At 40.8% G+C, this 27,092-nt stretch overlaps 1 protein-coding gene across 17 annotated transcripts in view; it reads left to right on the forward strand.

Annotated features, from left to right (window-relative positions):
- The window catches only part of SORBS2 (sorbin and SH3 domain containing 2), a 203,954-nt gene that overhangs the window by 3,258 nt on the left and 173,604 nt on the right, over positions 1-27,092 (forward strand). For all 17 annotated transcript variants that reach the window (XM_084758917.1, XM_084758907.1, XM_084758924.1 and 14 more), the window contains exon 2: positions 26,139-26,278. The gene's annotated coding sequence lies outside the window, so the exon portion shown is untranslated. The remainder of the gene's footprint in view (positions 1-26,138; positions 26,279-27,092) is intronic.

Raw genomic sequence — 27,092 nt, forward strand, 5'->3', positions numbered from 1 at the left:
GAGAGAGAGAGAGAGAGAGAGAGAGAGACAGATAGAGAGACAGAGAGAGACAGAGAGACAGAGAGAGAGAGATCAACTTCAACTTCTCGGATGTGAAAATGTCACTCTGGGACCACAGTTTCATAAGAGCATGAAAGTCTCGTATCAAATAGTCATTTTCGGAAAGAAAATCTTTAAAGCTAACTTTTAAATAAAGCGGCAAAATTTTCAGGAGAAAATGAAAAAGTGACCATCCCTATTTGGGATTTGTCGTGAATCGGCTTTTGATCAAAAGCGGAGTACAATGTAAGCGGAGTACCTGAGAAATAGCGTTTCATACTGAAGCTGAGAAAGAGGAGGCTTTGGTCTGGAGGGGGACCAAGCAACTGAGTACTAGTAGCAAAGTTTGTTTACATAGGCCCAATTAAACCTCGATGCTTCCAGGTTCCCTCAGCTGTCAATCACTGGTGCCCCGCCTCCTTCCCCTCACGTGTGTTCCTAGGTGAGAGTCTGGTGTCACTCTAGCTGTAGACCCAGTCCTAATGGAAACTTACATTTCCCCCCAGATAATGGCATAATTGTTATTTAAAAAATATTCTAGTCACCCTATTTGTGGGGAAATTGATAGAACGTTGTCATCCACAGGAGTGATGGATGCATCAGGAAATTTACGTACAATGAATTCCCCATCTCTTAAGATACCTATGTTCAAGGCAAAAGTAGTCTTTACTTTAGTATGAATGTTTCTACATAGCTCAGATTAGAGAGTTCAAGATATCTGTATGTTTCAAGTTAGAAAGGAAAATACTAGGGCATACTTAAATTCATATTTCTAGACAATTTAATATCTATTGAGGATTGGAATTTTTTAATGAAAATGGGTTAAGTATAAGTTTCTCATTAATGCGCTAGGCTCTATAGGTCTATGTTAGCTATCTCCTGCTGATGTTAATGTCTAGCATCCTATAATTAAATAGTAAGTAAGGCTTGATATTTATCCTAAAGACAAATGAATCGAGTATCTCAAGTCACATGTAACAATTTGATTTTAGGAAACAATCTCACCATGCCTCTGAATCAACATCTATACTTCATATTTAAGTAATATGTCAAGAACTTTCTTAAACATAAAGATATTTGGTAGTATAATGGCTCGCCATTGCGTTTTTGCAGGAAGCAATATAACAGATGACTGCCTTTGGCAATTTTCTGACACTTGTACAAAAAGGACATGAATCATTCTTTGTTACCAATACGCCTATTCTAAACCATCCCTGCTCGGAGTTATATTGAGTGTTTCAAAATACCTATAAATCATTTCTGAAAATGCTAAGACACAAGTAGGGGAGCACTCCTGTGACTGTTGATCTCTAAAAGTGGCCCCAATAACTTTGGTCCAGCGTAATTCAATCAAGGCTGTATTAGCTGGTTGGAGAACAGAGAACCTGCTGAGACAGGGCCCGGGAGGCTTACAGTGTGACAGACTTACATAGGGTACCACACTTTCCAGTCTTCTAAACGGAAATGTGCTAGTTTATTAAATAGGAATTTTGGCCAAAAAGCCCCAGTTTTCTCATTACTATTAGAGTCAGGTATATATAGGTCTAGCATTGTTTTTTGCTTGCTCTTTGGAAGGTTTTATTTGAGCAAAATTTAAAAAGCTGTCATTCTTCCTGAATCTAAGCAAGAGTCAAGAGTCATCTCAAAAAAATTCTTATTCTCCTCAGAAATATCTCAGTAATATTTTTATGTTATTTTTATGCATTTATTGTAAATATGTGAAAATCAAGTAAGAAAGAGGCTTACTCAAAATTTTCATGTGCTTTAAAAATGTGCATTTGCCTGTTTTCTTAGTTTGGGGTGTTTTTATCCAGCACAGACATTTCAGTTTCTCTACTTTTCCTTTGAGAAGTGTTCACAAAGGAGGGCAAATATTAAAAGGGATTTTCTTTTAATGAATCATACCACCTATCTTCAGAAGGATATACTTTTATGTACTATTAAGAAAGCAGCACTTGGGGCCTTAAGTCTGAGCTAACATTCTGACAGATTATCAAGGTGAGTCCAGGCCAGCCAATGGGGAAAGGAATCATTTCATTTTCTTTTTTCTGGAATGGTTGGAGTTGAGACCAGAGGCGACATAAATGTCCCTGTCACATTCCCTTATGTTCTTCTCCATGTTGGCATCCTTGAAAACAATGTTCTCAACCTGTGAGTTGAATGACCCCTTCAAGGGATTGCCTAAGATATTTACATTATAATTCATAACAGTAGCATAATTACAGTTATTGAGTAGCAACAAACATAATTTTATGGCTGGGGATCACCACAACATAAAAAAACTGAATGGAAGGGTTGCAGCATTAGGAAGGTTGAGAGCCACTGATTTAGAGACTAAGGTGCTTGTAAAGATCAGCCATGAAGACCAACAAACTACAACAAAAAAGGGCTTCTGACCAAAAGTGTCGATACTTAGAATATTTCTAACAGGAAGTACGAATGCCAGTAGGACTGTAGTGACATTCTTAAGTGTATAAAAAACAAAACAACAACAAAAACCTATCTACATTCCAACCACACTGGAAAAGATACTTTTGCTTAATTGTTCATTCTGTCATCTTCGACAAAGTCTGTGCACCTACATCCAGTCTAGGATCACTGGCGTCTCAGGAGCATTTAGACCTCCAAGGAAGTGGCTGGCAGAGTGTTGGCATCCCTGGTAAAAATGTGCCTGAGCTAATGACTGTGGGGACTCTTTCTCCATCTGCTAACTAAGGCTCAGCTACCACTGGCCTTATCAGGACATTAAATAACCCATACTTAATACAACTTTGGGGAAGAACCCAACAATAGTGCTTAGGAAGCCTACAGTGGGTGCTGAAAAGGGGGCTGACATTTTGTGGCTTATCAGTGTGCCCTCACACCTTATCATGCCATTTTCCCTGCTGAAGTTAATAGAGGAAAGAGGGTTAGATAACAATACCTCCAAGTGATTCTTGTGCTCAGCTGTGTCGTCTGCTGAAGATATGGTGTGTCCTGAGACAAGTGCACATAATCTGTTAGCTCTATTATCATATGGTAAAGACTATCTTTTATTCTGTGAGAGTAAACACCTTTTAAAAAAAACTGGTCTCTTAATTGATCTAGATTTTTTTCCTTGTTATTGTTCTTAAAGATTTATTTAGTTTTATTATATGTATGGATGTTTTCCCTCCACTTTGTCTGTGCAGGGCGTTGCGCGGTATCTGTGGAGTCCAGAGAGGGTATGAGGTCCTCCGAGAACCCCCTGGAGTTTCAGAAGGTTGTGAGCTATCATGTAGATGCAGGAACCTAGTTAACCTGGGTCCTCTGCTAGAACATCAGCTGCTCTTAACCACTGAACCATTTCCCTGACTCCCTTGTTTTTATTTTTGCAAGAGGTCTCACTAGGTAGCCCAGGCTAGCTCCAAACCTCCAATCCTCCTGCCTCTGCTTCCCAAGGGCTAGGAATGCAGACATTTGCTGCCACTCCCACAGAGCTCTGGACATTTATGTAACACAGTGGTGGCGATGAAAATGTTAGAACCAATCAGGTGTTGCTACAGTGAGGACGCCTTGTGTGCCTGTCTGCTACCTAACTGTCGGTAAAGGGAAGTCATGTGAGTAGCTAATGTTAAAAAAAAAAAATTAACAGTGTATAGGTAAAATAAAAGTGACAAGCAAAACTCAACTCATTCTAGCTTTAGATGGCAGCTGGGGCCATTGAAGGCATTCAGGGAACAGGCTGGCCCACTAAATCTTCAGTCAGCATTCACAGATTGAATAAATGGCCCTTAGTAATCAGATTTTCCATCCACACTGTACTAATGCTGACATGAAATTCTTAAAAGGCCGTTTCTACCCAGAGATAAAAAAGTAAATAAAGAAACGTATCTTTTTTTTTCCCATTCTTTTTGGAATCTCGAAACAGAAGAAAAGAAAAAATTAAAACTTTAGGAAGCACTATTATTTTTTTTTAAACAAAATATAGTCTTCCTGAAAATAAAAAGGCACTCACTACACTTCAACAATTTCATAACACAAGAATATTTCCAGGACCTGGGTATAGCTCACATGTAACGGGAGTGTCATGAATAATTCACACAAGGAAATGTGATTTCTGTTCCTTCTAAAAGCATCTGGTTATATTCACACCCATTGAGAAAACAAGATCATCATGGACAAATTCACATTTGCCTTCTATTTAAGCTAGCGTAAAGAAGATAATTCAAACACTACAAATTTTAAGATATTTCTTCTTATGTTTTGGAGTATAATTAGAGAGCTTAAACCAGAAAATGATGTCAATTTAGGGAGATCTTCTTAAGTTGAAAACCCATAAAAAGGAAGACCTTATATAAGCAACCGAAATCACAGCTTCCAAGTAGACTCAAGCAAACGAAAAGTTTAAATACTTAGAATTCGGAAAGCAACGGAATTTTAAGATTGTTTTCCTTTTTAATTACATGTATGTATGCCTGTGCGTGGGTTGTGCTCATGTGTCAGTGTCTGCAGAGACCTGAGGGTCTGATTCGTCTATATGCTGGTTATGAGCTGCAGGGTGTCAGTGCAGAGCTTCAAACCTGGGTCATCGGCAAGAACAGAACACGCTCTTAACATAGAGACATCGCTCCAGCGAAGCTGCAGACAGTATTCCTCCAAAAAACCTTCAACGTGATCAGTTCGAAGGATGCTGAAATTCAGCACTTGTCCTGTCCTCACTACTATCATGACTTTACTCTTAGAGAAGAGGCTGAAAAAATGATAAACATACAAGGAACTTTTGGGGGGCATGTGACTCAGAGGTGCCCAGAAACATTTTCTTCATCTTTCTGCCAAAGAAAGACCTAGCAGAGTCACATACTTAGCTTCTCCATACACTTTGCACGTTGTATTTTTATGCCATTTTAATGATGCTTCTCTTTATATGTCTAATTAGCCCATGCAAAAGTAAATTCCATGAGAAATCAACAATGGTTTAGCTGTTTACTCCATCATAGGCTTGGACAAAAATAAATTCTGGTTGGACACTAGTCTGAATCAGTTATAGATGTGTAGATTAATGTGGCTGTAAATATGATATATGTGAGAGAGTGGAGGTTAAGTTAAAGAGGTGAAGAGTGATTCCATGCAACTTTCATCATGAAAAAATTAATATGGTCCATACATCCTTAGATACATGTTCTCTTTGTTAAGAGATTTTTATATGGGGTTTGTGTCCTTTTTAGGTAAAACACTCAGCTAATGTCTAACCCTTTGAAGTCTTCAAGGTATCTTGAACAAAGATAGTCCTTGCACAATAGAAAATAACTTGCCTCATTTAGCACACTATCAACTTCCTCCACAATTTAGTCTCGAGAACAACTTAGCCTCATGGCAGTGACATCCGAGAATTAAAAAAAAAAAAAAACAGGCAAGGGATAGTCTTCTAATTTATCAAAGAAACAATAGTCACCCTTTATGACTATACCTGCTTAGGGGAAAGGGTTTTCTTAGGTCTGGGCCTCAGACACTGAATTCTCTGACTTCACATAGAAACATGTCTTTTCAGATGAGATTTGGTCTGAAATCTGATTATGTCATTGACTTCCTTTCTCCCAAAGCTTTAATCCTATAAAACTTACATGACTGATGACATTTTCCCTTAAATTAGACAAAAACTCCCTTCCTCAGTGTAGAAAGTATTTGGCTACATTTTAAATTAATGTTTAGATTTATCGGCAGGGCAGAAGATACCATCACCCTTATTTAATAAAAGCAAATGATAATCAAAGTCATAAATATCCTGGTGCAGTTTGAAAAGTCACTGTCCTTTTGACCCAGTGTCCCATCACTGCCTCGGAAGAACTGTGATCCAGTGAAGTGATTTGACATGGGCTGTAGATTGTCATGGGATGTCGTATTACATCATAAACATTTGAAACCCTAATTTTTTTTTCTTCCTTTGAAAGAAATTAAAAAAACATGCCCTCAAAACTCTATTTCCTCCCTCTGGAGCTTTGACATTTATTTTTGTAACTGTCAGGAATGCAAAGATTAGGATCATCAACTTGTTTCCTAGAGAATGTTCTACCCGTGAACTGCCCGTTTCCCAGATTCCTGGGTGTTTTATTGCACTGTGCTTCCACCCCAGTCCGTGAGCAGAGGTCCTGGAAGTTCATGGTGCAGAAAAAAGCCTTCAGGGAATAGGGGACCCAGAAGGACTTCAGCACAGTGTGTGTGTGTGTGTGTGTGTGTGTGTGTGTGTGTGTGTGTGTGCGCGCGCGCGCGCGCGCGCGCGCGCGCCATCCTTTGGGTCACCTAACCAAAAGAGCTTTCAAGTTCAGAAAGAACTAAGAAGAGTGTTGGTTGGAACCTCAAGCGTTCACATTTCTAACTAGAAGCTACTTGTTTCCAAGACCTCCATGTTCATCCTAGCTGATGCATCCCAGAGCGAGGGAGAGTATTTTATCTGGCTAACAAGATAGGATGGCTCCTTGGGTGACTGGCATTGGAAACACTGATTCCCACTGATCAGAGAAGTCATTGGTCAGTGCATTCTCTTGGGAAATAAATCAGTATTCTACCTGGCAAGTATAACATCAGTGGCAAAATGATTATAAGACCATTATCAACATATTTGCTCAAGAAACATACCAGTCCTATGAGTTTATATTTCTAAGTGAACTAAGATACCAAGTCCTTTCTGTCCTTTCTGGCAGATGGGCATGATCATACAAAGACAGGTCCTTTCATTCTTCCTTACAAGACTTCTAAAGTGAGTGTCTCAATTGCCGAGTTAATACAAAGTAGCTAGCCATGCCACTTCTATCTACTGTTAAAAAGTTCTCAATAAGGGGGAGTAATTGAGGGTAGACCTCAGGGGAAGAATGCATGGACTAAGGGCCTGGCCTCAAGTTCCATGGGTTCAATTCTCAGCTCTACCAAGAGACACCTGATAAAGGGGAGTAGAGAATGAGGGAGACCCTATATTCTGGGTGCAAATTTAAGGAGACACCAGATGGAAGTGGAAATGTTGAGATTGTAATGTATCCTCTTGTTGTTGTTGTTTTGCTGTTTATTTATTGGAACAGGACGTCCTGGAACCCACTATGTAAACCAGGTTGGCCTCAAACTCACAGAGATCCCCCCCTGCCTCTGCCTCCCAAATGCCGTGATTAAAGCTGTGCAAGACCATGTCCAGCTGTAACTGTGTTTTCAAGTTGATACTTTCCACATTATTAATTTGTTTGTTTATTGTACTCCTATCAGGGAGCTAGCATGTGTCTGTGGTAGAAGATATGATGGGGGCGGGCGTTGAGCTAGGAAGCCATTAGGGGAGCTCAGTTCACTGAGACAGGAACATTAATTATGCAGTAGACTATAGAAGATGAGAGCCTGTTATACAAAAGTTACAAAAGTAACCCATAGGAACTCTATGTTGGAGGGGATGACAAGAAAAGGCCCTGAGAAGAGAGATGTCTTATAAGTTCAGGCAAAGAAGCCTAGATACAATGACAGTCAATGTCTTACAGGATTGGCGCATACACCATTCATATGAAAGCAAGGGGTGGGGGCGCATGTTATCTAAATGTCAATAATTATTTCTCTCTTTTTTTCTCTTGTTAAAGAAATTCTTGATGCTTGCTTTCCCAAGTAAATACCAAAACCCTATCTTAATCAAGGCCCAACTTCAATAGCATTCAAATTTACCATCAACGAGAATTTAAGCCACTGTAACCATTGTGGGAAACAGTAAAAATTCCTCAAAAAAAATTACACCTTCCTTATCTTGTTTATTGGAAGGGTTGCACCTCAGGCTGAAGGCTACTGGAACAAAACCCCACAGGACTTAGTTACCACTCTAAAGTGAGCAAGACTGTGGTAGTGAACATCACAAAAATGTAATGTAAAACTAAGTAATTCATAGTACCATTATGTGACACAAGGAATGCTGGTGACAATTAACTAACTGTAGATATTTACGAGAAAACACTGCTTAACTCTTTGTCCTTGACAGTCTTGTAAAGTCATGCAGGTGGTGTGAAGGGCCACCCATAATACACCCTTTGATGAGACCGATGGATGGATCCCAGCAGGCCTGTGCATGATCCTCTAAGAATGGGTCATTGGGATGTTGAAAGAAAAGATTTGTGGGTGATCAAGTGACAGGAGGGATGGCTATAGACTCAACCAAAGTGGGAAGGAAGGGGTGAGGGTCTCAGCATGCAGGATGAGGCATGCTTGCTGGAGATGTCTTCATAAGGGCACCTAGGAAGCAGCTAGGGAGACTTCAGCTATCACAAAGGAGTCAAGCAAATTCAGGAAACCATTAGGGCATGGGTGTTGCCCCCATCAAGAGAAGAGGAACACAGTAGTGGTCACATGTAGCTTCACTCTACTGCCTCTGTAGACGACATAACCTCCTACCTGCTAATGCATGCTTGATCAACAAGACTCTACAAGACATTTTTAGTTCTTCTTTAAAAAAACAATTTATATTTTTGCAGTATCTTGTTTTTTAAATTTTTTATTTAATTAAATAAAATTACATAGTATCCCCTCTCTCTCCCTCCCTCCCTCTCTCTCTCTCTCTCTCTCTCTCTCTCTCTCTCTCTCTCTCTTTCTCTCTCTCTCTCTCTCTTCCTTCCACTCCTTCTTGGGTTCACTTCCACTCCCTCTCAAGCTCATGACTTCTTTTTCTTTAATTATTATTGTTGTTACATACATATGCAAGTAATTATGGAAATGCAGCCTGCCATTAAATATAATTGTTCAATTTCCTTAAGTCAAATGTTCTAGCTGACACCATGATTTTTCCCATTTCCCTCATATAATTTTTAAGTAAATGATAGCACTATTTAATTCTTCATTTTAAAAGCATAGAATTTGACTCAAAAATGCAATTTCCATAAAGAGTGAATATTAACAAAATTAGCATATTAGCCAGTTTTTAGATGTTGGACAAAAGTTGTTTTTGTCCCCCCATGCCCCCATCACCCGCTGCCACTGATGTTAGTATTTTAAGTTATGCTTCTTGCAAAAAAATAAAGAAGAAAAGAAAAAAATAGTGATAAATTATTTCAACAGGTTTGGTGAAGAATAAATGGAGTACACACTCTGACTGTGTACAGCTGAGACTGGGATATAGAAAATGCTAAAGAAATGGTACCATTAACAGGATGTGGTGGTGCAGGCCTGATAGGAGTCAGGACAAGACTGTCACAAGGTCAAGCCTAGCCTGGGCTGCGTAGCAAGACTCTGTCCTCCCCTCACACACACAAAAAAGATGAAATAAAATCCATAATACAAAAATAAATTAAAAAGAAAGAAGCAAGTTAGAAGGGAGGGAAGGAGAGACTGAGGGGAGGGAGGGATGGAGGGAGGGAGGGAGAGATGGAGGGGAGGGAGGGAGGGAGAGATGGAGGGAGGGAGGAAGAGATGGAGGGGAGGGAGGGAGGGAGAGATGGAGGGCAGGAGAAAGGAAGGGAGGGAAAACCTGTTACCACAAACCCTGGCATCCTTGTAAGAGTGAGTTCATTGACAGATAGTCACTGAGAAACTCTTATTCTCTAGGCCGTGTGAGCTCAGTGGTGACCAGCTACAGTCTTGCCCTGGGGAACTGCTCATAGTGGTGTGGACAGTCACTCGGCATCAGAAAGAAGTGAGCAAGCATTCAGAGGGTGCACACATACAGAATAGAGAAAGTGTGGCTGCTCTTACCTGGCCTACTTTAGAGAAGTGCATGGGTTCTATACAAATATTTGTTTAGAAGCAAACACCAGCTCTTCTCAAAGACCCCAAGTAACACAACCAGAAGAAGGGAGAGGCAATCAAAAATCTAAGATGCCAATAGTCATTTTCTTATATGCTGAAGTTGGAGGTGATTTTTACCTTTCTTTAATATTTTTTGCTTGTCTATACTATTGTTTTGAGGTAGGCTCTCGTGTATCTCAGGCTGCCCACTAACTCCCTATGGAGACAAGGATAACCTTGAATGTCCAGTTCATCTCTCTTCTGGGATTACAGGTTTGTTCCACCACACCCAGCTTTATGGGTTGTCAGTGATCAAGGCTCGCTGCATACTAGGCCAGCAACCTGCCAACTGAGATACAGCCCCAGCTCACTTGCTCACACTTGTAAAATCTAGTTCAAGTTCTCAAGTTTTCAAAATAAGGAGATGCACCTAAAAGAACTAAAAGGAATACGTGAAAGCTAATTACGATATTTAAAACAAAGCAATTGAAAAACAGTTAAACCACCTGCATGTAAAGGTTTTGCCAGCTCCACTTATTTTTGAAGTTGCCATCCGCTGTCATTTAAGAGATTAGGCATACCACTGGGAAACTGATAGCCGCCAACTTGACATTCTGTGTGCCATGTCAGCAGACCCCTCTGTTTGCTGGTGATGAAGATTTACCCTGGATTAGGAATGATTAGTTCTCCTTTGCAGCTGAGTAAGTTCAAACAGAGTTCAGAAATAATCAGCTGCCTTGGCCCGATGCACGCACGGGTCAAACAGTTTCACTTTGTTGACCATAGATGGCCAATCTAAAAAGGAAGAAAAATGGCACACTGGAAAGCATATGTCTCGGGAGAAAACCCATCTTACCATCGCCATATTTTTAGGGCAGTGTCTAGCACTCTAAATAGCACGTTGGAACACTAACTTTTACAAGTTGTATGCACAGGTAAGTACCAACGTGTTGGGGATGATGATTCCTCCTCTGCCTTTACAGGAAGAAAAGGAACTGGAAATAGAGCTCTGTAGAACGAAAGCTGCCTCACATGCACGAGCCTTTGGCTGTGATCCCCGTTACCAAACATAATCAAATAAAGTCAGGGGAAAAGCACCAGAATAGAATGGGTTCTTCACAAAGTGTGCTCAGTCCACATTGTAAGGCATGGCCGTGGCTAGTGGTGTTCATTCTTGGCCCCCTTGTGCCTTTTTCATCATCACAAGTTAAGTTTCATCATAAACTAGGATATTATACTAGCAGGCGAAGGTCCACGCACTCCGGGAGTTTCTCTGCTCTTCCTGTCCATTTCTGCTTCCTATCTGATGCTTGATTGCTGGATTCTTGAATGTATGAGTCCACATAAACAAAACATGTTTTTGCTAAGTTTTTACCATGTTAGCAAACATGCTTCCCATATTGTCATCTCATGTAAGTGATAGATTTATGCATGCCTTTGCAGGGTAGTGAAAGGCTGCAAAGGTCTGCTCTTCCTAACTTGAGTAGAGCAATGTAGCTTTAAAGTTGTGGTGGAATCAACATGCTTTCAGAATTAGCAATTAAGACATTAAAGCTGTTTACAAAGAAGGTTATTTCAATAAGCACCAAAATTTTATACCCTTGAACATACAGTGATTTTCTTGTGTTACATCTGTATCCTACTCGTGGCCTTCAAATGATTACTCAAATTTTTCAGAAGTCAGACACTGTTAAATACTCATACTGAGAACCCGAGTCACCCTGTCTGCCCATTTGTGGGACATGAGAGATGAAAGCCATTTCCATGGCACAGAGTCAATGCCTTGTAACAAGTGTTGCTCATTCCAGGCAAATGTGAGCACTCATTTAGCTGGGTCCTAAGTGAATCTCATAAGTTGTTAAGGGATAAACATAGTTTAGAGTCTTTGAGAACCAAGAGGCGCCTTCTGTCAGGCCAAAGGATTGGTGTATGAGCAGAGTTATCAACATTCCTAACATTCAAGTGCTAAAATTCCTTCTCCATGGGGGAGAACATTTATAAGTGTAACTGGCTGTATCAATCACAAACAAAATAAGAGTCTGTGTTGGCTCTTTTCACATGAAAGCCATTGCAGTTGCAGAGGCATCCATCTCCTTGGGTACCTTGCAATGATCCCCAAATGTTTGAGCCCTTATCCACTTGAAGCAAGCTAGGGGAACACATCCAAACAGATGAAATGACACAGAGACTTGTCATTTCCTTGGAAAGCCATAATGGCTATCATGTAAGTGAGAGAGAATTGGGAATGTTTCAGTTGAACTGTGTGAGTATAGATAGTCCGTAGCTCCCTCTTTAATAGTCTTCTGGTATACCTTCTTTACTGTTCATAAGTTCTACGTTTTTAACCCTGTGCTGGTTTCTCTCAGGACTAGTTAATATATAACCACTGGAGCAGTGTGTGGAGACGAGTGTAATCAGGAAGAAAGCTCCGTATCTCCTTGGAAGCCATAAAACTAGACACACTTCCTTGGCCTAGAAGTCAGCAAGTGCCATTCCTAATCCTTCGCAATATGGCAAGTACATTGTTTTTCAGGGGAAAAAAAACCACAACCAGCAAATGAAGCCAGGGTCCTGGAATCACTTCCTCTGACTTCAGATCAGTTCAAGTTTGATGTAGTTACTGTGTGGAAAGAAGCTTCAGAGTCGAAAGCAATTTCTGAATCCACTGAGAAAAAATGGTGAGAAATGGTCCAGGAACAAGGTTGCCAACACTACTTAACTGCTTAGCAAGCTTGCATCTAGACCATTTTCATGAACTTTAAATACTTAAAAGAGGAATGTCATCGAGTGTTGCATCAGTAATCAGGATGATACATTATTATTTCTCCTTTGAGTGACTCTTTTGTAACAAATGAATATATTCTGAAGATACAATCTCATTTTACTCCTTTAAAAGTAAAGCTAGAAGAGAATGTAAATGAAATTAGTTTATTTGTTAAGCCATATTTGCATAGTTTCTTATGCATATGTTTTCATAGTTTCTTATGAAATCAATTTACTTAACTTTTTAAGTGTACATAATAAATAAATAATATATATACCATAGTCTATATAATAGTCATATAATATGCAAGTAATCATTATAAATATTATTCAGTTAAAAAACTAAGTGTTGGTAAATAATGAAATTATTTTGCTTTTATTTTTAATAATGTCTCAGAAACTGCAGCTCTGAGTAGCCTTGTAGCTCATTCATCTAGATAAAATGACTGAGATAAATGAGAAGGAATGGGAAATTCTCCACAGGACTTGTTAAAAGGGGAAAGAAGTCAGTTCATTTCCTCTGAATTTAAAAAAAAAAAGGATTGATTAGTCATCTCAGGGTGGTAGAAAAGTAGTCCTTTAAAAACAGACCTGAAGCTGATTTTTTGAGGATGAGAAAAAGAGCATTAGTTATTATATTAGCCAAAAGAGAAAGAAGAAAAGCCATCACAACAAAGATGACCTGACCTGCTCTGGATATACAAGTCAAACACCTGAAAGAAGAGCTGGAGCCCGCAGTAGCCCGTAACACTGGGATCCTCGATTTGCTAGCTCATGTTCTTAAGTTTATAGGTCGTGGTGTCCATTACAACTTGAAATTTCCAGTACCTTTGTAGCCACCCAAAATAGATCATGGTGCCCAAGTCCATTCTGGAGACTCAAAGGTGAGTTCAAATGTGTGCAAGTCTTCTAAGGAGGCCAAGCGGGTAGATCCTAATCAATACCACAACACAGCGTTCACGTTACAGAGTGATGGAGGTGCCAGAGTTTACAGCTCAGGATGGGTAAAATGATGAGCACCACGTGTCCTGGCCTTTTTAGGTCCCCCTTCCCTCACCTAACACTGCATATGCAAGTCGAAGGGCAACCTCAGTTTTGACCTCCTTATCTGTCTTTGCAACTAGGATTCATCACACTGTAATAACTTTTAGACTTACCAATAAATAAACCACAATAGAATGCTATAAAAAATATTTCAGCTGTGACTTTTTCTTCCTTTCTTTTCCCAGGAGCATTTGACTAAGTAATTAATTAAAATTAACAGAAATTAATTTATCTCTGAAAATTACCTCCTTTCTTGACTCGTGTTTCTAATTATCCTGCATAACATTTTCTCCTTTGATAACTGATTCTGAAAGCATTGTTGCCCTACTTGAGTGTCTTTTAATGCCTTCACTAAACGTGCCTCATTTTCAGCCTCCATGCTCCAAATTTTCTCTTTCTCTTTAGAAGATATTCTATTCCCCCTGTCTCAAGTTATTGCAGCTCTCACTGTCTCTGCTGGTGGTGTCTCTTTTCTTTTCTCCATAGAAGCCTCTTTTTGTTGCTCCATCAAAGCAACCACCGGATACTTAAATGAGCTGGCTGTTGTGCCCAGCAAGTTCATCAGGGTTTGAACAGCCAGTCTCTATCAAGGCTACTTCCTAGGAAAGAAAGCAGCATTTGACACTGGGGTAGCCTTGCTGTACCTGGCATAAACCCACAGGAACCTTTGGGGACACGAGCGCATCACAAATAAGTGACAGGTCTGTTTGTGCCCCTCCCCCTCCGACAGGAGCAGTGGTTGTCAGCCCCTCACTCAGTGATGGTTTTTCTATGTATTCATCCTTCACACTCTAGTTTTCAAAATGTGAAGGCTCATTGGCTTTGGATGTTTCTTTCAGCCATTATTTAAGAACACATGAAAAGTGACAGATACCTACAGTCAAAACTGGTCCCGAAGGCCTTCAGACTGTGTCAGGTTTGTGAAGTGTGGTAATTGGGATAACACGCTAAGCGTTTATGTAGAGGTGTCTCACTGGGATTTGCCATAATAAAATCTCGAGTTCCTAAGGTGGAGACACTGGCAGCGGAGACACAGAACAGGAGTAGAGGAGCAGACAGAAATCGGAAGTGAGGTTCATACAAAATGCTTCTGAATTTTATTAAAGCAGACAAGATTCATAGTAATCAAGGGACTAAGGTAATTACCATCTTTTTACAAAATAAGAAAATAGAAGTGATAATATATATGTATGTATGTATACTATATAGTCCATATATATACATATATAGGGTAAGCCCACTTCCAGATGTTATTTATAATACCCTCAGATAGTATGACTATCAATGTAACAACCTTTCTCTGTCTTTCAGAGACTACCACTCTTCTCTAAGACCTGTAAAGAAAATGGTTTTTAATTTACCATTTATTTAGGTCTCCTCTCTAGTGTATCTATTCAATTAGACAATACCTGTTTTTACTTGTCAAGTCTTATTATTACCTACTGCCAGTATTTTAATTTTCCTTTCAGGTTAGCCCTCTCTTCTATAATGTATTCACTCATCACCTTTGGCAACCAGGCACGGTACAAAGAACTAGCTGCATTCAAGTTTTTAATTGCTTCTGTTTACTTATTTGTGGGTGGGAGGTATGGGTAAACACTCTTACAGCCCATGTAAACAGAACTCAATTCTCTTCTGCCACCATGTATAGGCACCAGGGGTGGAACTCAGACTGGCAGTCCTGGAAACAAGTGCTTGACCTGCTGAGCCGTCTCACTGGTCCTACATTCAAGTTTTCAAAAAGAAGGTCCTATCCTGAAAGAGTTTAAAGTCTGTTAGGACAAAGCCAACCTGCTACCATGATAGTAAATCTCTCTCTACAACACACACTTACAGAGAGCCACTGCTCACGGCCTCATTTAATTCTCTCACAGGGCTCTCAAGTAGGTAGAGACTGTTGTCAACATTTTGTATTTGATTAAGCAACTCCTCTGAAATAGCGTGCCTTGCCACCGGAGAAGTAAATCCCAGAGCACAGCACTGCCTGGTTCTAGGAGGCTCCACGCCTCACTTTTGGAAGGTAATCATCACTTTAGTAGACAGAGCTTGGACTTCAGCTATCATTGGTTATAATTATAGTCAACCACCATAGGTTAGTGTGTGTTTGTAGCAAGATGCACAGGGCAAGCCATTCCCATGAATACCAACAGCATCCCACTTTAGCCTTCTACTTAGCACAGGAGATGACAATGTCATTGATTTGAAAAGACTACCCACCAACCACAGGACAAAACTAGGCATGAGATGAGAATTTCTTAATTCCAAGAACTCATACTTAAAATTGAAATAGGAAAACAAGCAAAACCCAGAGTGTGAGCTATCTGAAATAAATTATAAGGGCGTTAAATTCAATATCCAGGTGTATCCAATCCATTTCATTTTCCCATCAGCAAACTAAAAGTGCAAACATGTTTGAAGCTAAATTATTACATTTAGAAAGCAATTTTCCATGTAGCTTTTGAAAATAACTGTCTAATGATTACTTCTTGTGAGGAGTGATTTCCCCTGCACGCTATTCCTCAGTCTTCTGTAAAATGCTCTCAGGCCAGGTATGATATTTCATTTTCAAAGTGAAGGAAACTGGGGCCCAGATGCGGCCAATTCAAGGAGAGGCTCTTCTTACTTAGGAATTGATGGGGGAGGGACCAGTACATTGTCAGTGGCACTATCTCTGGGCTGGTGGTCCTGGGCTTTTTTAAGAAAGCAGGTCGAGCAAGCCAGGAAGAGCAAGCCAGTAAGCAGAACCCCTCCATGGCTTCTGACTCAGCTCCTGCCTCCAGGTTCCTGCCCCCTTTGAGTTCCTGCCTTGGCTTCCCTCAGTGGACTATGATTCAAGATAGGTAAGCCAAGTAAGCTCTTTTCCTCCTCCAGCTGCTTTTGGTCATGGTGTTTTATCACTGTTCTAGAAACCCTAAGACCACATCCAAAGCACATGTGTCAAATTAGCCACAATAGTCAGAAACAACTGTCGGATTCTAAAGTAGCAGCCAGGTTCTTTGGTTCTTAAAAGATATAAAAACCAAAACTCATCTGTTACTCCCTAGTATACCATCAGATGTGTTATAATTTGCCCTTATTCCTTCAATTAAGGTGTTTAATCAGAAACCAAAAAACCTAAGAATCCTTAGACTAATTCCCATTTATGTGATCACATGTATTGAGTTCTGGCAAACAGTGGGCCTCCTAACTCAATTTAGCTTCACCTCAGTTATGGGTAGCAGAATCCCACTGTTGTCAGAAAGGCATAATTGGACCTGTTTGTTGCTGACCTGGAATAAGTTTTCAAACTGTCTTTTCTGGAACAAGGAAAAAAAAATCTGTCTTTCAGTTTAGATTTTGAAAAGTTGGGTAAGCTACGTAAGTGACCCTGTTCAAAGTTTTCTGGAACAATGATCTGGCGTTGATCACCAAGAACAGGATAAACACTGGGTTCCTGCCCTGGGGCTCCTGACAATTACTGCTGTGTTCTCAGTCCTTTTGGCATCACTAACCATTAAATGCCGGCTTTAGAAGAGCCAGCCTCTTTACTGTGTTTAGAAAAGAAGAGAAATTATATCAAATAATGAACGCCCTGCGGCTTCAGGCATCTTGACTGTATTCCTCATGGCATTCTTTACCCCAGTGGGCCTGAGACCTAATGCAATGGCAATTTTCAGTGCTGGCGTTGGTATCTAGGAGTTACATTTCTGGGTCTATTTTTACCTGCTATCTTAATGGCAGGCCTAGTATCCCTGCTATCTCTCAGACACCCTGATGTAATGAAATTGTTCTTAGATGGTTGTGCTCACTGGCTCCAGCCTTAAGAATCAGGCTACAACTCCATGCAGCTCTAAAAGCCTTTGACAGGCTGGATTTGCTTCAGACAAGGAACCCAGGCAAAGGCAGGCTGGTATGAGTTTCACCTCCTTTCTCTATCCCTAAGCACGGGCTTCCCGGGATAACAGCTCATCTCGGTCCATACTAGGAGGAGGAATACAGGGCAAAATGGAACAGGACCAAAAGCAGCCTGCTGGAGCGAGTTTGTGTTGTGGCTGTGTATGTGTGATACTTTCCACGTCATGTAGCTTATTAAACAGAGCAAATACAAGGAAGTATGGGAAAGCAAGTCTCATACTCATAAAGAAGAAAATGGTGTGGCCCACAAGCATGTTCTATAACACAATTATTCTAATGGGCAATAAACATGGAAGGTTGGCTTGACTGTGAAAAAGACTCAAGGAGTTTCTTCAACTAAAATATTATTTAAAGAAAGAATCACTTAATGAGAAAATGCAGGCACTGGCTTCCGGGTAAAAATGTGAACTTTTTCTAAAACTGCTCTCTGGACACACCACTGATGGCAGGTTGGATACTATTTCCTGTCTACCAGTCTAAACTAGTTCAGCCCAGAGAACATAAGGGAATATTCAACTACACCATTCTTTTTTTTATAAAACTGAATTAAGACTCCTCATTTCTTAGCATGTCTCCCATACAACTAATTTCTGGCATTTTTTTTTTAGTGACCAAACCACTGTTGGTATTTGTAGGAGGTTGGCTTCTTTGCGTATCGACATCAGAAACATGAGAGTGTTTGTAGGCACACTGCAATAAACAAAGGAGTGTACAAAAAGCCACAGTGATTTGGTCCCAGCACTTGGGCCCCACCTGTTCATCTGAGATAGAAGGGAGTAATAGGCAGCACTGGGCCAGAGGTAGATCTGTACCCAGGTGGATAAGCATGCCAACAAGCCACAGAAATGGTGGGAAGACTTTGGTTTAGGGACATCATAAGGGACAATACTCACATGTCTAACCTACACTCATATGTGGAGAAGTTTTATTTTTGTACTTAATAAGATGGCTCTAATTGTTTGTATGACTTTGGAGGTGGGGTGGGGACAGGGTCTGGCTAAGTAGCCCAGGCTGGCTTTGAACTTGCTTTTTCTCTGGGCCTTCCTATGTACCCCCCACCAGCCCTGCTTACTTTTCAATGCTGGTCAAGTGTTTGTACTTCACTTTTATGAGTTACAGGGACACTTTTCTAGCATTCTGTATATTGTGTGTGTTTGTGAGACTATCTTTCTGTGTATTGTTTGTGTGTGTTATATAGTGGGAAAAATCAGCCTCAGTTTCTCCTATACACTTATTTAATAATAACCAACATACAAAACTTATGAGACTTCAAAAGATGTTGAATTTCTCCCACCAGTAAGCACCCCACCAGTTCATAGTTGGATGGCACCTGGGCACCCTCTACTAAGTTCTGACACTATCTGGAGTCTAGATTCTAGTCACGTTCTACAGGCTATGGCCTCAGTCCCCAAGCTTTCCAACCTTCAGGTGTCAGTCCCAAGCCCCATTGTTTATAAACTGAGCTCGTGGACTATCTGATACAAATTGGGATCCCCATCTCCCTTCCTTTGGTTCGGTTAATTTTCTAGAGTGAACCAAGGCCCCAGGGAAGCACATTAACTGGTTTATTTTGAATGAAAAAAAAAAAAGGATACAGATGAAGAAACATACACGAAGGGCAAGAATTTGGAAACAGCACACACACACCCATCCCGGGAAGCTTCCTTTGGTCAACTATCTAGAAGTTCTCTGAACCCTGCCCCTCCCCCTTTTTTAGAAGCTTCATTGCTTAGACATGCATAATTGATTAAATTATTGGCTACTGGTGGTCAATTAAACCCTTAGGCCCTTCTCCTTTCCTTGGAGATCAGAGAACGAGACGTAGTGCCCCAACCCTCTAACCCTGCCATGGTCTTACAGTAAGAAGCTTCTAGACTGAAGCTCACTAGTGGCAGCCAGACACCAGTGCAGCTATGTAGCATGCAAAGAGATCCCAAGGATTTCATGACTAGTGACTGGGAATCAGGGCTGCAAAAACCACTTAAATTGCACAGTAGCAGCCAAGCATGGTGGTGCACGCCTGTAATGCCATCACACAGGGAGGGAGAGGCAGGTGGATCAATGTGAGTTCGAGGCCACGATGTGTCCTGGTCGACAATGCAGGACAGCCAAGGCTACACAGAGAAACCCTGCCAGGAACCCTCCCCCGCCCATACCCGCAAAAGAACCTCTATGACCTTATAATAATGATAACTGTTGAAATATGCTGTAGATTGATGAGTTGATTTATGCATTTATTTAAAGACTTAGAAAATATATTTTCATCCTTCTCTGTGGTAATCTGTGTTTTACACATTATCAAAGACCATATACCAGATAACACATATTAAAACATCACATCGTTAGCCTGTGCCAAATATTCCTGAGTTCAATGACACAAAGGTTACATAGCCGCTTTGTAAAACACACAGTAAAGACCACTCCATGAATGACTTCAATGAACCTTTGACTTGTACTTTGCAGCCATGGCCCCAAAAATGTCTCGCTTCCTCTTTTGGTAGGTGCCATTGCTTTGTCCCTTGACCCAAAGACGACAAGATTTCATGTCGTCTGGTTTCTAAATGGTCCGCTAGCAATTCATTTGTAGCTTTAACCAATGTAAAGTGCGAATGAAAAAGGGCTTTACACCAGGGGAAGGAGTCTGGGGCAACTGTTGTTGGTAGCATTGTTGGTCCAACTTAACTCATGCCTAACTGTTCATAAACTTTCATACACTCAGCAGGCATGGCTGGCAGGGAAACAAGTGGTGTGGCCCATCTAATAGAACAGAATAATCTCTCTGTCTCTGTCTCTGTCTCTGTCTCTGTCTCTGTCTCTGTCTCTGTCTCTGTCTCTGTCTCTCTCTCTCTCTCTCTCTCTCTCTCTCTCTCTCTCTCTCTCTCTCTCTCTCTCTCTCTCTCTGTCTCACACACACACACACACACACACACACAGAAGAAATATTCCTTAGGGGCCTCATCTGAGGAATTCATCCACCTCAACAGAATGTCAGATGATTCTTTGAGAAATCTGGAGCTACGATCTATGTGTGTAGGAAACATTGATTTCAAACTTATTTTTAATATAAATACAAATTATAAAGATAACAGGATTTATTAAATCCAAGGGGACGCATGTGATATCTGCCTCTTCCAAAAGCCTTTTAGCAAAATATGTGGGAATAAAGAGACATTCTGGAAGGCCTTGTGACTGGAAACAGCTACTTAATTAGAATACGAGGTAGGATTTTGGGAGGGGCTTGGTTTTCACAAGAAATTATTTCACGATTTCTGGCAAATATATAAGAAAAGTGTGCTTATGTTGCTTAATATTTTGAGGAATTCATTAACTTATTTCTTTTTCCAATAACTTGATGTGGAGAACTTACTTTATGCCAGGAACAGATATGACACCTGTGGGGAATCACATCGACCAAAGAAAGAGGTGAGGAAAATGCAGGAAGTCAATTAGTCAATCCCTCAAACACAGGCACCTGATTTGACCTAGGAGAGAGGGGTGGTGGGGGGTGAGAATACGGCCTTACGGCTTTTAAAGTGTTAAAAATGTAGGTCTGCATGTTGGTGGAGCATGCCTTTAATTCCAGCACTCGAGAAGCAGAGGTGGGTGGACCGATGTGAGTTCGAGGCCAGCCTAGTCTACAAAGAGAGTTCCAGGACAGCCTTACATGGAGAAACCCTGTCTTGAAAAACAAAACAAAACAACAACAACAACAACAAAACCCAAAAACAAAAATAAAATAAAACAAAACAAGTTAGAAATGTGCCAAAGGTCACAGTGCATACCTTTAATGCCAGTACAGAGAAAGCAGGGATTCTGATCCAAGGACATCATGTATGCCAAGCCTCTAAGTGTAGAACATCTCACAAATGTTTTTGGGTTTTTTTTTAATCCCTGAAAATCTGTAAGGAAAAGAGTTTAAAAGAAAAAAAAAGTAACAGAAGTAGTTTTTACTCCGAGATGAGGGCAGAAGGGTCTGCTTCTACTATTATCCTCTGGCTTAATGATTTGAGTCAGGGTCTCTCCCTAAACCTAGAACTCAGCAAGCTCCGGTAATCTCCCATGTCTGGCTGTCTGTCCCCCAGCTCTGTATCTTAGTGCTCACAAGACCATGCCAACCTTGTTAATGGGCTCCTGGAGATCCAAACTCAGGTGTTCTTGGCTGCACATCAATAACTCCTAACCACTGAGCCATCTCTCCAGCCCCTTAAGCAGTAACTTTTAAAACGGTAAAATGTTAACTAGAATACTGAGTTTAACAAAAGTTTAAGAAGTTATTTTCACAAAACTTGTGTCTGATAATAATAGTTCATTAACCTTTCAGTGAGGGTCTCAGCTTCACTTGGTAAAACCTAGTCTCCCCGCATAATGTTACACATGGGCACAAAATAGTCTTCTGAAAGCCGTAGCTTCCCATCCACAACCAAGCAGTGGAAGTAATTAGCAGGATGATGTGGTAACTCCAAATACTTACAATAGCCAGAGGAACTTAGGTAACCCCAAGTAGAGGCAGATTCTAAAGCTGGTCAGGGCTTACAGTTTAGCAAGCGTAAAGCAGAGGCTTTGTGAGTGATTGGGCCCCTGTCTTGGGCCTCAGTTTCCTAACTCAGGCCATTGATGCTTTGGCCAGTACACGGCTGACTTGAAGATGACCATATGGATGGCTACTGCATGATAAAATAAGTGCAATGCTTTTCTTGCACTTTGATGAGGGTGGTTGAAGGGAGCAACAGCCCCTAACTTCAGCTTTCTTTTACACTCTTTCGCATGCCTTCCTTTAATTCAGCTTTCTCTGGTTTCTATAGTCTCCAGAGCAGGAGAATCTGACTGATGTCTTTTTTTTCAATACATTTTTTTAATGCGTGCCAGTGTTTTGGAGGGTCTTGCTGCCCAAGAGAATGACACATTGTTCTCCTGAATTCAGACAATGCCGCTGAGCTGAGGAAAGCTATGAAAGCCTTCAGGTGTCTGCTGGACAATTCACTTTTCAAAGGGGGTGAGCTCTTGAAAACAAATATTCCTGGGAAAACTACACTCATTTCCTTCCTCCTGAGAGTCCCCCCCAAACAAAAGGAAATGATGAGCGATCGGCTGAGAATTCTGAGTTCTCCGCCTGAGAAAAGATTTTTTTTTTACACGTTTCAAACTACATGAATTCAAGAAGCTGCACAGAAAAGTTCTTGGAAATTCTGATGCTATTAAAAAAAAAAATCACTGAGTGCAGCCACACACATTAGCTGTGGGGTCTTGAACCATTACATGCTTTTAAAGTTTCTCTAAAATTAACCCTACCAAAAAAAAAAAAAAAAAAGAAAAAAGAAAAAGAAAAAACAAGCTGCCCGAAAAGTAAAGCCAGGGGTTGAAAAAAACAGGAATGGGAGGGTGTTTCTTGTTTGTCTCTCTCTGTTTTGATGTGCTAAGGGATGGACTCAATGCCACCTATGTGCTAAGCCATGCCATGGAGCTACAGCCGGAGTGGAAACTCCTAAATGCTGCCAGTGTGAGCCCAGATGTTCCTTTTCAGTGAGGATTTTTTTTAAGTCCTCTGGAACACTGAACACTCTGGGGCCACTTGCCACAGTGAGGAGTGCATTTGAAAGGGTGATGGGGTTATTCAAGTTCAAAACTGGCATGCTCATTTATTTAGGGAGGAACAGCAGTATAGGAAAGAATAACAAAAAGACTCTCTCCTCCTTATATCTGTCTTTCCAATGGTTCTAATTGGGGTGTTACTTGAGTTAGCAAGATCCTCCCTCTTGGGTGTCTCAGTGAGGCCTGTTCTAATACAGCATTGACCTCAGAATCATCTAGATTCTTGCTAAGTATTTGGCGAAAAGAAAATGCACAAGTGATCTGCCTTTCACCATTTGCATCCACCGTGTGTCCACTAAGCTCCATCTGAGAGACGATCCTTGCTCTAGTGTCTGAAACCTATTCTGTGCAGATACATACATGTGGCATTGTGATATGGCAGAGGCAGCTGAGCTCACTTTGGATTGTAAGAGGGCTCTCATGTGTAGGTCCCACCTTCTGTCTTGGAGCCCACATCTCTGCCCAGACATTCTGCCTATTTTTCCTAACATCTCCCAACTAAATAAGAGGCTCACTTTAATATAATCACTGGTGAATTATTTGAAACTGCTTTATTTTAAAAAGAAAAAAATATGAATGAATGTGATCAGTATCGTCGTTGAGCTAAAAGTCACAACAGTTAGATAGAAAAGTCAGAACTGGCTGTCCTTTACCATTTTAAAATATGTTTTCAAGTCGGATTTGTTCTCTGGGATATGGAATATGTTGAAAGGAGCTGTTTGGATCCCAGCTCAGGGTCGTTGGAAACAAAGGAGACTTTGGTGAGACACAGAGTATCACAGGATTGATGTTGGATGGAATCGGGTGTCAGACTCAGCCCCTCTTTGTTTGAGTGTGGGTTTTGAGGAAACAAGACCACGCAGGTGAAAGTGAAGCTGTGTGCTCCCCGTGGCATTGGTGTGGAAAAGAGGCGGCCAAGGGTTAAAAATAATAACTGACTTAGGACTTAGGAAGGTAAATAACTGACTTAGGACTTAGGAAGGTAATCCTTGTTTGTTTCATCAATGTTTATAGTTTCTCAAGGAAACAAAATTTTTAAAAGGTTTCTTTCTGTAAGTAAACTATTAGAAGGAGGCTATAGGAATAATTTTATGGGACCTATCTGAGAATAGAGTTCAAATCTTTATTTGTAGAATTGTCATTCAATAAGGAAATCAAGAATCGACTTTAACCTGGTAGGGGTGTAACGCTGTCTAAAGTATGACTGTTTAATCAAACGGAAAAATGCATTTTTCTATAATGATATTTTAAAACTAATACTTTTTTTTAAAAATCAAAGCTAACACAAGTTAAGATTATAATTAGATAGCTCAAATTTAAGACATAGGTTTTTTTAAAATTAGAAATAGATACATCATTTTAGTGTAAGATAAACTCATCTGAAAGATTTCACCATTATACTGCTTGAAAGGGTCACGTGACATGTCTTATTCTCTACCATGCTTGGCCCACTATGTTTTTAAAAACCGATCCCGATCCCGATGTCATCGACGCAAAGAAGGAATTGGTTTTGTATTTGTCTCAAAACAAAGAACTAAAAGACCGGAGAACCCTACTGTAGCTCTCCAGTCAAAGGTTGTTTCCTCACTGCTCATATGGCTCTGTGTTGCTGGACGGGGATTCCACCTTCATGAGATGAAGGCTTTAAAAAAAATATAGTGCAGCATCTCCTCGGTAGAGCCGCTGCCTTTCCTTCCTCGTAGCTGTGCTGGTTTTTTGACACAACACAGGAGGAACCCTCTATTGAGAGATTGCCTGTGTAGACAAGGCTGTTGAGCATTTTCTTAAGCTGTGATTGATATGGGAGGGACCCAGCCTATTGTGGGAGGGGCCACTCCTGCGCAGGTGGTCCTGGGTTACACAGGAAAGCAGGGTGAGCTAGCCAGTCAGCGCCATTCCTCCGTGGTCTTTGCTTCCTTTCCTGGCTTTAGGTTCGATTCCTGCCTCGAGTTACTGCGCTGACTTCCTTCAGTGAAGGACTGTGATCTGTAAGAAGAAATCAACCCTCTCCTCCCCAGGTTGCTTTTGGTTGTGGTGTTTATTAAAGCAATAGAAAGCAAGGTAGGTAGGACAGTGAAATCACAAGGGCCTAGTGACACAGCCATGAGTACATAGTCCTTTTATTCATTCTTGGTTAATTAAAAAAAAAAAAAAGGTCTTGGCTCTGTTTTTACTTACTTTTGAAATCTGCGTATAACAAATCCGTAAATGCCAAAGCAATGTTTATCCGCCTATTTCTCAGAGTTCTCAGCATACAGTGAGCGAGAGATGCTTGCCACACAAACGCTAAATGACACAATGTATGAATACAGCTTCTCTATAGATTGTGGTCATTCATTCTGAAAACCAAAAAGAAGTTCTAAGTTTGCCTGTCATGGCTGGTGACCCAGCACGAATGACTTTTTCCACTGGGCATGTGGAGGCAGAAGCCTCTCTGCATCATGTCACGGAACGGTCCCCCCCAGTCTTAGCCAGCAGATAAGAAATGTCATCAGCTTAACCCAGTAGCTTTCAAAAATAGCATGGTTAAAGTGGACATGTAGGTGTGTGCTAGAAAGAAACCATTTGCCTGTGGTCTTAAGAATTGGCTGGTAGCTGGTACTCCCACCTGAGACTTAAAATGTTGCGTTAAGACCCGTTGTGAGCAAGCCAAGGAGATTATCAGAACTCTCCCTTGTCAACACACGACAGCATCTTATTTTGCACTGACCACGTAAACAAACCCTTATGAAAACTTCAGGATTGAAGCAAAGTACAATCGGTGTTCCTTTAAGATTCAGTCAAGTAGTGTGTGTGTGTGTGTGTGTGTGTGTGTGTGTGTGTGTGTGTGTGTGTGTGTGTTTTCAATAGAGCTGGCAGTCTTCCTCAAAATTTCAATGAATATTTGCACAATGAACCAAGCGGTTGTGAGTTTCCTGGTTTGTGTTGGTTTTCCCCCCCGGGGGTGGTGATTCGGGCAAGGCATTTTCATCCCAGTTGCAGACAAGTCCAGCTGCTGGTAATGCTGAAAATAGCTCAAATGCTCTCAGGCCGGGAGCACCACCCAGCAGCTGAGATTCTTCGCCTCTCTCATTTGCTTTCTCTCCTGACCCTCGGTCCCCTTTTCCTCTCTGCAGACACTTGGATTGGACTTAAATCTTAAACCTCTGGAGGTCAAGACCTTTGAAAAAGGGCTAAATAAACAATCTGTACATGTAAAAGGCCACTGGCTCCCACTTCCTCTGTTGGCGCAACCGTGAAGTTCAGCCTCTTCTAGGTAAGGTTTTACTCTGGAATTACTTGGTTTCTGGTGTCTCTAAAATAACTTTTTAGTGAGTGTAGGAGGAGGCCGGGGGATTCCCAGGTAAACACTGAGTGCCCAGGATGCAGCACAGCATAGTGCATTTTTTGCGAGTGTGGTTGTAAACTTCGCCTAAAGCCCCAGTGGCTGCCACACAGTCCTGAGTACTGCCTCAGGGTTCTCATTAGGTGCGACTGCCACAGAGCCGAGAGGACCTGTAGACGCCAGTAATTTTGTTGTTTAGACTGGGTTCTTATTTTAACTTTCTTAAGGCACGCTTTAAAGTAAACAAGATTCAGCCCACCTGAGTAAATAGAGTGTATTAGGGGTTGGTCTTGATGGACAGCAATGTGGCTATACCAGAGGATGCCCCTCTCATAAAACTGTTTTATTCACTATTGGTATAGTTGTTTGGGAGATTTTGTTGCTGTATTATTATTATTATTATTATTATTATTATTATTATTATTATTATTATTATAGGGTTTCTATTCCTAGTGCACTTTGGGGTGATGATTTTGAGAATCCCTTACTCAAGCTGAATTTCCACTAAGCTATTCTTTTTTGTTTTAATTTTAATTTATTAGAATTTATTCAGATTACATCCCAATTGTTATCCCTTCCCTTGTATCCTCTCATTCCCACCCTCCCTCCTTCTTATGTGGTAGATTTTCTGACAGGTTTTTCCCCACTGCAACAGTAAACATTTTTCTGGATAGTTTTCTGCCTCCCCTCCCCCCCCCTTAGGCTTGCACTTGACATTTTGCAAAGTACTTTGATCTGTGGACTT

Source organism: Acomys minous (genome assembly GCF_964271855.1).
Source record: "Acomys minous genome assembly, chromosome: 15".
NCBI lineage: Eukaryota > Metazoa > Chordata > Mammalia > Rodentia > Muridae > Acomys > Acomys minous.